Raw genomic sequence first — 10,425 nt, forward strand, 5'->3', positions numbered from 1 at the left:
TTCACATTAGAATAAGATAGTGACTAGTTAATGTTGAATTCGGGTTTTGCATGGAGTACGAGTATCTGGAGTAGGCAGCGTTGCATAATGGTTTCTTTTGCTGAGATGTTGTGCTGATGTGGCTGCAGGGACATGTTTGTTAGGTTAGTTCAATCACAGTCTCTTTGCAACAGTGTAGTTTGAGTGATCTGTTTTCTGAACCATAGATTGGTGAATAGAATAAAGTAGTTGTGTGAATATACAAATATATATATTATACTGTGTGCTGTGGATATGTTATACAATGTACGAGTTGCAATATTTAAATAATACAGTGCAGTGGTCACAAACATGAGGAATGGAGCATATACTGCACAATCTGTGAGAGAATTGAAAGTCTTTATACTGTAGCTGTGACTGAGCTGTGAACTGGATGCAGGTGTGTGTGATCTGGGAATTGCAGTCCATGGCAGCCATGTTTGTGGACCGCAGTGTATCATGGGAAATGTAGTTTGTGACATGAGTAGACTTAACACTACCTTAATATGATAAAACACGGTTTAAATGAAATGGATACATTTATAAAGGGAATTTTTATGCCTTTCACAAATGGCGCTCAGCCAAGGAAACAAATGGGTGTTAAATCAAAGCTGATAGATGATAAATTTTATGTTAGACTAAGCTAAAGACATTTACGCATTACTCCTAATTAGATATATTTAAAATACAGTGAACAAAATTAAAGGTGTCATGTATGAAGGGTCTGAGTGATATTTTGAGTGTGGTACAGTTCTAAAGGGACAGGGGGTGCATGCACGTCTAGCCTTTAAACTAAATACTATTGTTGTACAGAGTAAAAACAAATTCAGTAGGTTGTTTTGAATAAAGAAATTAGTAGGATAAAAGAGACTAGAGAACTGTAAATATATGTCTAGATCTCATCCTCATCCCTCATCCTGAAGTTGCTAACATACCGGGCACATTATGGGCTACAAAAGGTTGAAGCACGGCAAGTAACATGTACACTGTATTAAGCGAAAGTGTAGTATATTCATCCTGTGTCCTGTAAACAATATCCTCCATCCTCAGAAAAGGATGAAGGGACATGCCCTCTTAGTCTAGCATTATTACAGCAAGCTGTGATAACAACTGTGATAAGTTCTGCAATACAACACACCCAGTAATCAATGTTTAAGGCTGGAAGAGGATGGCATTTTACCCAAAATTTGCAAAATCAATGAACTAGTCATCCCAGTAGCTCCATTACTGCCAGATGTCCCTACTGTAACCTATTCCATTCCATGTGATAATTAATATTTTTCTGTTGTTGAACTGTGCTCAGCTATTTTTCCAGTGTGCCTGCATGTGAGAGCTCAAGGCTGTTACTCCCCTTAACATTCCTAGATCAGTAGTACACCTGGGAGCGTCTCCCTCAGGGGCTGTGGACTCCCCTGCGGTTTACTCTTCTATGGTCAGAGACTCCCTTGCACGCTCCCAAGGCCGACAGGACATGATTGCGGTCATCCTCCACCCCATAAAGCACAACAAATGTTAAGCTTCCTGGACATTATCAAGTATGGTCTAGAGTGGATCACTGATCGCTCTCTTCATGACAAAATCCTGAGATCTGGGTGTTCTAAGGAAAAGCCTGACATTGAATGGACTTATGCTCTGCACCTGTACTATGGCTGGCAAACTACAACAAAGACTTTTTCTTATATGTGACTGAGAGAGGGGGCGCCGCTGAGGGGGTCCCAGCTCAGGAGTGTGGGGCACTTGCAGGTCTTTAGTTAATTTATTGAAAACATTGGATTTGGTGGCACAAGGATTGCCAGCACGTTTGCGTGCCATGGCTGGAGCTGCTCTCGTAGTGCAGATCACTGGGAAAATTGTTTTCTCACACACTGATCTTACACTCATCACACCAAGTCATTTCTATTTTGAAAGAACAGCATATGAGTGTCATGATTTCCCCTTGAAGCAGCGTGCTCTAATCGCGAATGCACGAGCACCTGCTTTTCCATTGTTGACAGTAGTGACATCTGGACACGTGTGTTTTGTTTATGTTTCTGTCATGTCTCCTCCCTGTTCTGTCATTGGCTTGGATTTCACATGTGTCTGTATTGCCCTCAGCTGCTAGCAGTTTAGACGCTGATCATGTCCACATAAATACCGTGCGCCTCCCAGCACACAACGCGGAAGATTATCGTAGAGTTAGATTAGTTCGTATAGTAGTCATAGTCACGGTCCATGTTTAGAGTTATTTCACGCTGGGTTATCCGCTCCCAGTTCCTCGTTATAGTTCATGTTTCTTGTTTTGTTTATCGACCCTGTTTTCCATGACCACAACCTTGATTCATGTTTAACCCTGTGTATGCCTGTTTGCCGATTGCCTGACCTTCGCCTGTTCTGGATCACGTTTTGGATTTGTCTGCCTGTCTCTCTTTTAAAATAAACAACTGTTCATACTGCACTTGCATCCGTCCTATCTCCGCTCCATCACGATACGTGACAGAATCTTCCGCCCTAACATGGATGCAGCAGGAGGACAGGGGAGACATCACGTTACAATGGGAGTAGCAGGACAACACCTTATTGGGAAACGTTCGGATTACTGGCCGCAATTCTTGTCCGTGCAGTTCCCTCAGCGGTACGCCATTGAACTGCCGCCAGAGACAGCGGGATTGGGGAGCTACCCGCTGGAGTTCCTCTTCAGCTGCCAGGAATATTTCTGCAGCCTGGCGTATCCCAAGCCTACTAAGAGACAGTGGATCGGGTTCTTGGTGTCCAATTTTTGCGGTCCGGCGCATGACTGGGCAGAGCAGCTGGTGAGCACTGGGTCCTCTGCCCTAAAGGATGTCACTCAATTTGCAGAACTTTTTATGGAGCAGATCACGCAACCAGGGCAGCTTCATGGTCTGGATTTACTGGGGTGGAGAGTCAATGGACAGCCCCAGCCTGACCTGCCCTTTAACCTCTATTATGAGGGGATTGACAGGTCAGCCTCCACCGATCCGCTTCAGGTTCCAGCCAACGTGGAGGAGGTGGCATCGACATGCATGTCTGAGGGCTGCAGGAGGGAGACCAAGCTACAATGCCCTACCTGCAAAAAACTGGGTCTCCAGGAAGCATTCTACTGCTCTCATGAATGCTTCAAGAGCAGCTGGCGGGAGCATAAGAAACTCCACCGGAGAGCCCGTGCAGAGATCCAGCCCGGGGTCAACAGGGTGACCTCGGAGCGCCTGTCGGAGGTCTCAGCACCTGAGCCCCAGCCGGAGGTGAACCAGGCGACATCAGAGCTCGAACCTGAGACCCACGAGGAGGCCTCACCCGCCGAGCTCCAGCCAGAGGTCCACATGGCAACCTCAGAGCTCCAGCTTGAGACCTACGGGGAGGTCTCAGCTCCGGAGCTCCAGCCTGAGGTTAACCTGGTGACCTCAGAGCTCGAATAGGAGACCCACGAGGTGGGCTCACCTGCCGAGCTCCAGCTAGAGGTCAACAGGGAGGCTCCAGCACCAGAGCTCAACCCTGAGGTCCAAGTCCAAGTCAAGTCTCAAGTCCCTGAGGTCCAAGTCCAAGTCAAGTCACCAGTCACTGAAGTCCAAGTCAAGTCTCAAGTCTCTGAAATCCAAGTCAACTCTCAAGTCCCTGAGGTCCAAGTCCAAGTCAAGTCTCTAGTCTGTGAAGTCCAAGTCAAGTCTCCAGTCTCTGAAGTCCAAGTCAAGTCTCGAGTCTCTGAAATCCAAGTCAAGTCTCAAGTTCCTGATGTCATGTCCAAGCCTGCTGATCCAGCTGACCAAGTTCCGCTAATATCTAAGCCTAACAACCAAGTTCTGCTCACGCCCAAGTCTATTGACATGGCCGACCACGTTCTGTTCACACCCAAGTTTACTGATACGGCCAACCAAGTTCTGCTCACGCCTGAGTCTACTGATATGGCCAACCAAGTTCTGCTCACGCCCGAGTCTGCTGACATGCACAACCAAGTGTCTGTTGAATCAAACAACCAAGCTCTGCTCATGTTCCCGTCTGATGACCCAACCAACCAAGTTATGTTCACGCCCAAGTCAACTGACGGGGACAACCAAGCTCTGCTCACGTCCATGTCTGCTGACATGCACAACCAAGTGTCTGTTGAAACAAACAACCAAGCTCTGCTCACATCCCAGTCTGCTGACATGATCAGCCAAGTTCAGCTTGAAGGCTCCGCTGAGTATGTTGCTCTGCCTTCCTGCTCAGCCGAGGACGTCGCTCTGCCTTCCTGCTCCACCGAGGATGTCGCTCTGTCTTCATGCTCCGCAGAGGACGTCGCTCAGCCCGCCTGCCCTGCTGTGAATGTTGCTCCGCTTTTGTGCTCCGCCAAGGACTTCGCTCAGCCTGAATGCCCTGCTGTGGTCGTCGCTCTGCCTTCATGCTCCGCCGAGGACTTCGATCACGTTTTGAATTTGTCTGAGTGTCTCTCTTTTAAAATAAACAACTGTTCATACTGCACTTGCATCCGTCCTATCTCCGCTCCGTCACGATACGTGACAATGAGGTTATTCTATGTGCCACCCAAAAGTTAACTATTAAACCTAGTAGTGTGCCTAATACACCAACTGTAGTGTTGTATTGCCTAATTAATTCTGTGGAGCCAGTCACTGAGAACACTCTCGATTGCCTAGCCAAAATTCATATTTCCTCGAGCCTAAGTTTGAACTTTTTAGACGTTCCATCTGAGATTTTGTGTCTGAAATTTCACAAACATTATGAGCACCCTGCTCTGCCCTTTTGGCTGAATTAGAAACTATCACAACAGAGTGCAAACTGGTTAAGGGTAGAATTGCTAATATATATAGCTAAATACTGACTCTGCTTATGCCCATGGATTGTGTTTGGAGTTGTTTAAATGCAATGCGGTTTTAGAAAAAGCGTTGGAACGCCACTTACCGAGCAAATAGTTTAATTGACTTCTGATTGTACCTAATGCACTTCTCACTGCATGAATGTCAGATGCCCATGGTTTTAACCAGTGCGCAAGGGGGAAGGTAGGGGAAAGATAAAACAGCTAGACGAATGATCTCTGTACTTACAGGCAATGTTGGATGATAATCTGAGTGTGAAATTTGTGCTCAAAACAATGTCAGAAAGGGAAGATCAGTATCAATAGTGCACATGCCAGAAAGACCATTTAAACACTTGGTGATAGACAGGTTTAGCAGATGGAGGGAGGCAGTGCCTTCTACAGACTGCTGGAGCAGTGATTCAATTTTTGACCGGAGAGGTAATTCCTCAAGTTGGCATACCATCCCAGAGTAGCTTTGACAATGGCTCAGTGTTTGTTTCAAAAACAAAAACAAGAACAGTGTTACAGTAACTGTGAATAAATTAAGATTTTGATGTGTTTATCACCCTCAGTCACAGGGAATAATGGAAAAGGTAAATGGTACCTTTGAGGCTAAGCTTAACGCAATGTGTGCTGGCACTGAACTTGCTTTGGTAGATGCTCTACCTCTTGCACTAGTGACCTATCGCATGCAGACTATGTATCTAACACCACATGAAATGCTTACGGGTCGACCCATGTCTGTGCCTGTCTGTTCCTTATGAAGGACTGCCGCTGGAGTAATTGCAGATGGTACTAAGAGCATATATGAGATAACTAACTGCTATGTATGAAGCTATCTATTCACAGGACCAGAGCTGGGGACGGAGAGAGGAGACAGAAATTCCTTGTCCCGTGACCCCCGACTTGTGTACCTAGGGGTGTTCCATCCCAGGAGTGAAGGGTGAGGCGTTACTGCCTCAACAGGGGGTGGTGGTCACCATGAGCAGCGAGAGAATGGCTGAAGCAGCTGACTACAAGAACATGCGACCCCCGATCCCCAAGGATGCTCGAGGATCCTCCGATGACGAGGTGGTGGGGAACACGTGAAGGTCCTGTACGAAGCTGTCAGCGGGGGGTCTGCCCTCAAGAGACATTACCGCAGAACTCTCAATTCAATGGCAGGCCAGGATGAGAAGACGATGTGATGAGCGATGCCCTGGGCGTAAGCCTAACCTCTCCCCAAGGGTGGCCCAAGGGTACGTAAAGTGCCTGGGCCGAAGACAGCCAGCATACAGAGAGATACTGCCAACAGAGACTGTCAATTTGGGTTGTTATAAAATGTTTGTGATATGACATGTGATGTGCAACGAAGTGTGACGCAATCAGGCACGAGAGAAGTATAATGGTGCTGTCGAGCACATGGTGCTGGCAGGGTAGGAATTTTTCCTCCTTAGAGGTTTTTTCACCCACCCCTGAGTGCGAGGTTTGGTTTTTGGGGAGAAGCAATACACTGCACAGTCCCGAAAAATACAAAACTGAGGGCTGGCAGGCCCAGTTGAGAAAGATAGGGATGTGTAGATCCAATCAAGTAGTTACTCGTAGCAGCCACTTATACTAACGACAGTAGTAGTAATAATCACTATTTATGGGGTACACAGTTAATCAACGTGTAATCAAAGGAGTCAGGATTCAAAACAATATATATGTGTAGTTTGTGAGGCTTTATAGCCTCAGAGGGGGAAATGTTGTATATAAAATATACATGAAATAAACACGAGGGAGACCTAGTATGAGTAATATGTAATCTTACTGAGAATTCACTGGGCTTGTGGACTGTATGAACGGATGTTCACCTAAGACACAACACACAGATAAGCAAGGCGCAGGGGGATAACAATACATGTATTTGAATAAGTGCGGCAGGTCTCAGAGCATAGGTGGAGTACGTCTGCACGCAGGCAGAAGGTCAACTAAGAGACACACACACACACAGAGGCCTGGTGTATATGCAGAAAACAGAAATTAATCTGTTTCATATTCTGTTTCATGAAAAACTATTATAGGGTAATGTACATGCAAGCACTATAAACCAAAAAAGAAATGAAGAACAAACATAAAATTTACTCATAATGTAGAGATGGTGTGTTTGAAAGCGTCCGTTCTCGACGAAAATCCAGTCAGGAAGTGACACAGACAAGGTCGTTATTTTTAAAGAGTGCAACAAGACGGAATATATTTTGGAGCCGTAACTGCACCTGCATGATAAGGGTCGCTCAACAGTGCCAATTGATGTACGTAATGGTGTTCCGGGATAGCTAAGTCTAAACATATTGATGTCCGGGTCAACCGGACCCTAAGAAAACTGTATAAATAGAAAAGCTTCAGCTCTGGTTTTTTTAGATCACATTTTGGGGTGTCTCAAACTGTGTGAATCTCGTGTGGTGGAACGGAACAAATAAACCTGGACACTTGCTTCTTCTCACTCACGGCTGGTGTCTTATTTTTCTTTCTCCAATTGAACATGTGAGTATCTGTTTCTATGTTAAGTGTCTTCAGGTAATAGGCACAATTTGAGCCAGCACTTCTTTGAACTGTGGATTGTGATACCTTCACCCCTGCCCTGTAGAGGTTGTTGGTGATTTTTGGATTTTTCTTCACAGTTCTGATAGTGTTTGTCATCAACTGTTGCTGTTTGATGGTTGGTTCTTAGTACACCAGTGGTTTCTTTCTTTTTCAGGACATTCCAAATTGTTGTATTGGCTATACAAAATGCTCTGATTGATTTTCTCTCTTTTCTTAGATTCAGAAGGCCTTGCTTTTCTCCCATAGACAGCTCTCTCGTCTTCATATAGGTTTATCCTTTTTAACAAGAAATGCAGTCTTCCCAGGTGAAACTGAGGGTTCAAACCAAGAGTAGACATACAGAGCTATTAATTGTTTAAACAATTAATCAAACAGAGTACACCTGGGCAACAAGAAACACCCGCCATGTTCCAATATTTTTGATCGCTTGAAAAATGGGTGGGTTCGAACAGAAGGTGCCATGTTCTAAGTTGTTTAACACATCTAGATGTAAATATCAGGAAATGAAAGATGAAATTCTGATCTGTAAAAAATCTGTTTCAAAGTATTAGAATAAAGAATGTGTAATACAGAAATGTCGACTTGAGAAGAGCTCTAATCGGCCTTATAAATTAAATTATTGAAAAAAATGAACTTTTCCACGATATTCTAATTGTTTGAGATGCACCTGTATATGTATCCGAGAGCTGAGAGGTGTTAATGTTTTCACCAATGTAGATTCTATTAGTGCCCCTGAAACTTATATGCATCAGAGAAGGGGGACGAATGGAAGAGAACCTTCATTACCACTTCTGGGCAATATGCATATTTGATATTCATCATTTATTGATGGTCAATGCCCCTTCAATCTTCCAAGTGCTCTGTGAGTTCCTGAATGATTTTTGCTATAGTATATAACGGTGCACGATCGATAGCTGTCACCTTGTCGTGGAGGTCGGGCTTGTGCACTACTATGACCCAAAGGGCTATACTGACTGACTATACTGCTATACTATTTTTGATCATAGAATTTTTATTGAAAATTTATATTTTACATAACACCCCACCCAACAACCCCAACAAACAACCACAGCCAAAACCAAAAGAAAGAGGGAACAAAAAACAATAAACAAACAACCAGAAAAAAACAAACACAAAAAACAAACAAACAAACAAACAAAAACAAAAACAAACAAACAAAAAAAACCTAACAAACATAAAAACCCAAAACGACAACAACAACAAAAAAGGGGTAAGATGATCAAGAATTACAGTCTACCTCTCCTCAATCCACCACCAGGGTGCGTACATCATTCCATACTGCTATACTAATGGCAAAAGTATACCCAGTGTTGAAGTCGGAGGATCACGTTCGAGTGACGGCAACAACACCAACATTAACTGCGTGGAAGAAATGCGTGGCAATCTACTTCTCTATCCTGCCATAAAAACTGTATGGATAGTAACAGTCATTTAAATCCTGATATTATGTTAGAAGATAAGACGCCCAGGATGGAAGGCACTCAGCAAGTTACTGGGGAAGAGCCAATATTAATTCAATTAATTAATTATTATTATTATATATTTTTTTTACAGCTTCTGACCCTCATTTCATGCACATCAACCTCAGCAGTGAGACTTCCCGAAGGCTTTGATTTAACTGCATCCTACAGTCTAGCTTTAGAATGTGAGAAGTATGAATCAAGGAAAAGTGGTTGTGGTAAAAAACTGAATGAAACGCTTGCAGATCGATGTGCTGGGCATAAGTGAACTATGATCATATGGTATACTATGCTGGAAATGGTGAGCGAAGGAGAAACGGAGTCACATTTATGATCAAGAAAGAGCTCATAAAGGCTGAAATGAAATACAATGTACTCCGTGATCGTGCAATCTCTATTCGTCTATGAGGAACATTCATCAATACAGCTGTTATCCAGGTGTATGCACCAACACCAGATTCAGAAGAGGAAGAACTTGATCAGTTTTATGAACAAGTGCAAGCTGAAATCGACCAAGCATGCAAACAAGATGTAGTGATAGTTATGGGAGACTGGAATGCGAAGGTTGGAGAAAATGAAGAAGGCCAAGTGGTTGGAAAATAAGGACTTGGGATCAGGAACGAAGCAGGAGAACATTTGATCGGGTTCTGCAAGATGATTAAAAATGTTTATTTCAAACACCTTCTTTCAACAACATAAAAGGTGACTGTACACATGGACCATTGGGTTGTACAGAAATCAGATCAACTATGTATGTACAAGTGAGAGATGGAAAAGCTCAATATTTCCAAGAAAGACAAAGCTGGGAGCTGACTGTGGTGCAGATCACTAGTTACTAGTTTACAGACTCAAACTTGAGTTGCAGAAGAGCAAGTCAATCAGGCAAGTGGTAAAGTACAACCTTGAGAATATACCACCAGTGTTTAGAGAGTGCCTGCAAAATCGTTTCACTGCGTTGGCCACAGATTACAGACCACCAGAAGAGCTATGGGCAGACATAAAGAAAGTCATGCTTGAAGCAAGTGAAAGAATCTTTTACCGACAACAAAAAGAAAGCAGGCCAAAATTGTTGACTGAAGAAACCTGGAATATTTTAAAGAAACATAGGAAGGCTAAAGTAAAAAGGCAAAGAGAGGGAATTATTGAACTCAACCAGAGATTTCAGCTGATAGCCAGAAAAGGCAAAGAAAAGTACTACAACGACATGTGCAAGCAAATAGAATCCGAAAATATCATGGGCAGGACCCAGTCGGCTTTCATGAAACTAAATGAATTAAAGAAAAACTTCAAATCTCGAATTGCTAATGATTAAAGACGCTCAAGGACGCATGCTCAACGCTGTAGAGGAGCGCAAGTACAGATGGAAGGAATACACCACGTCACTGTACCGTGAAGATCAAGCAACCACAAGAACCACAAGTAATGAGAAAAGAAGTAGAAGCAGCATTAAAAGCATTATCAAAGAAGAAGGCACCTGGTGTTGATGGTATTCCCATTGAATTACTGCAGCTGTTTCAATACTAACAAAGCTCTGTTAAGAAATCTGGAATACAGTGCAGTGGCCAACAGATTGGA

This window comes from Ictalurus punctatus, chromosome 23 (assembly GCF_001660625.3).
Source record: "Ictalurus punctatus breed USDA103 chromosome 23, Coco_2.0, whole genome shotgun sequence".
NCBI classification, from domain to species: Eukaryota; Metazoa; Chordata; class Actinopteri; order Siluriformes; family Ictaluridae; genus Ictalurus; species Ictalurus punctatus.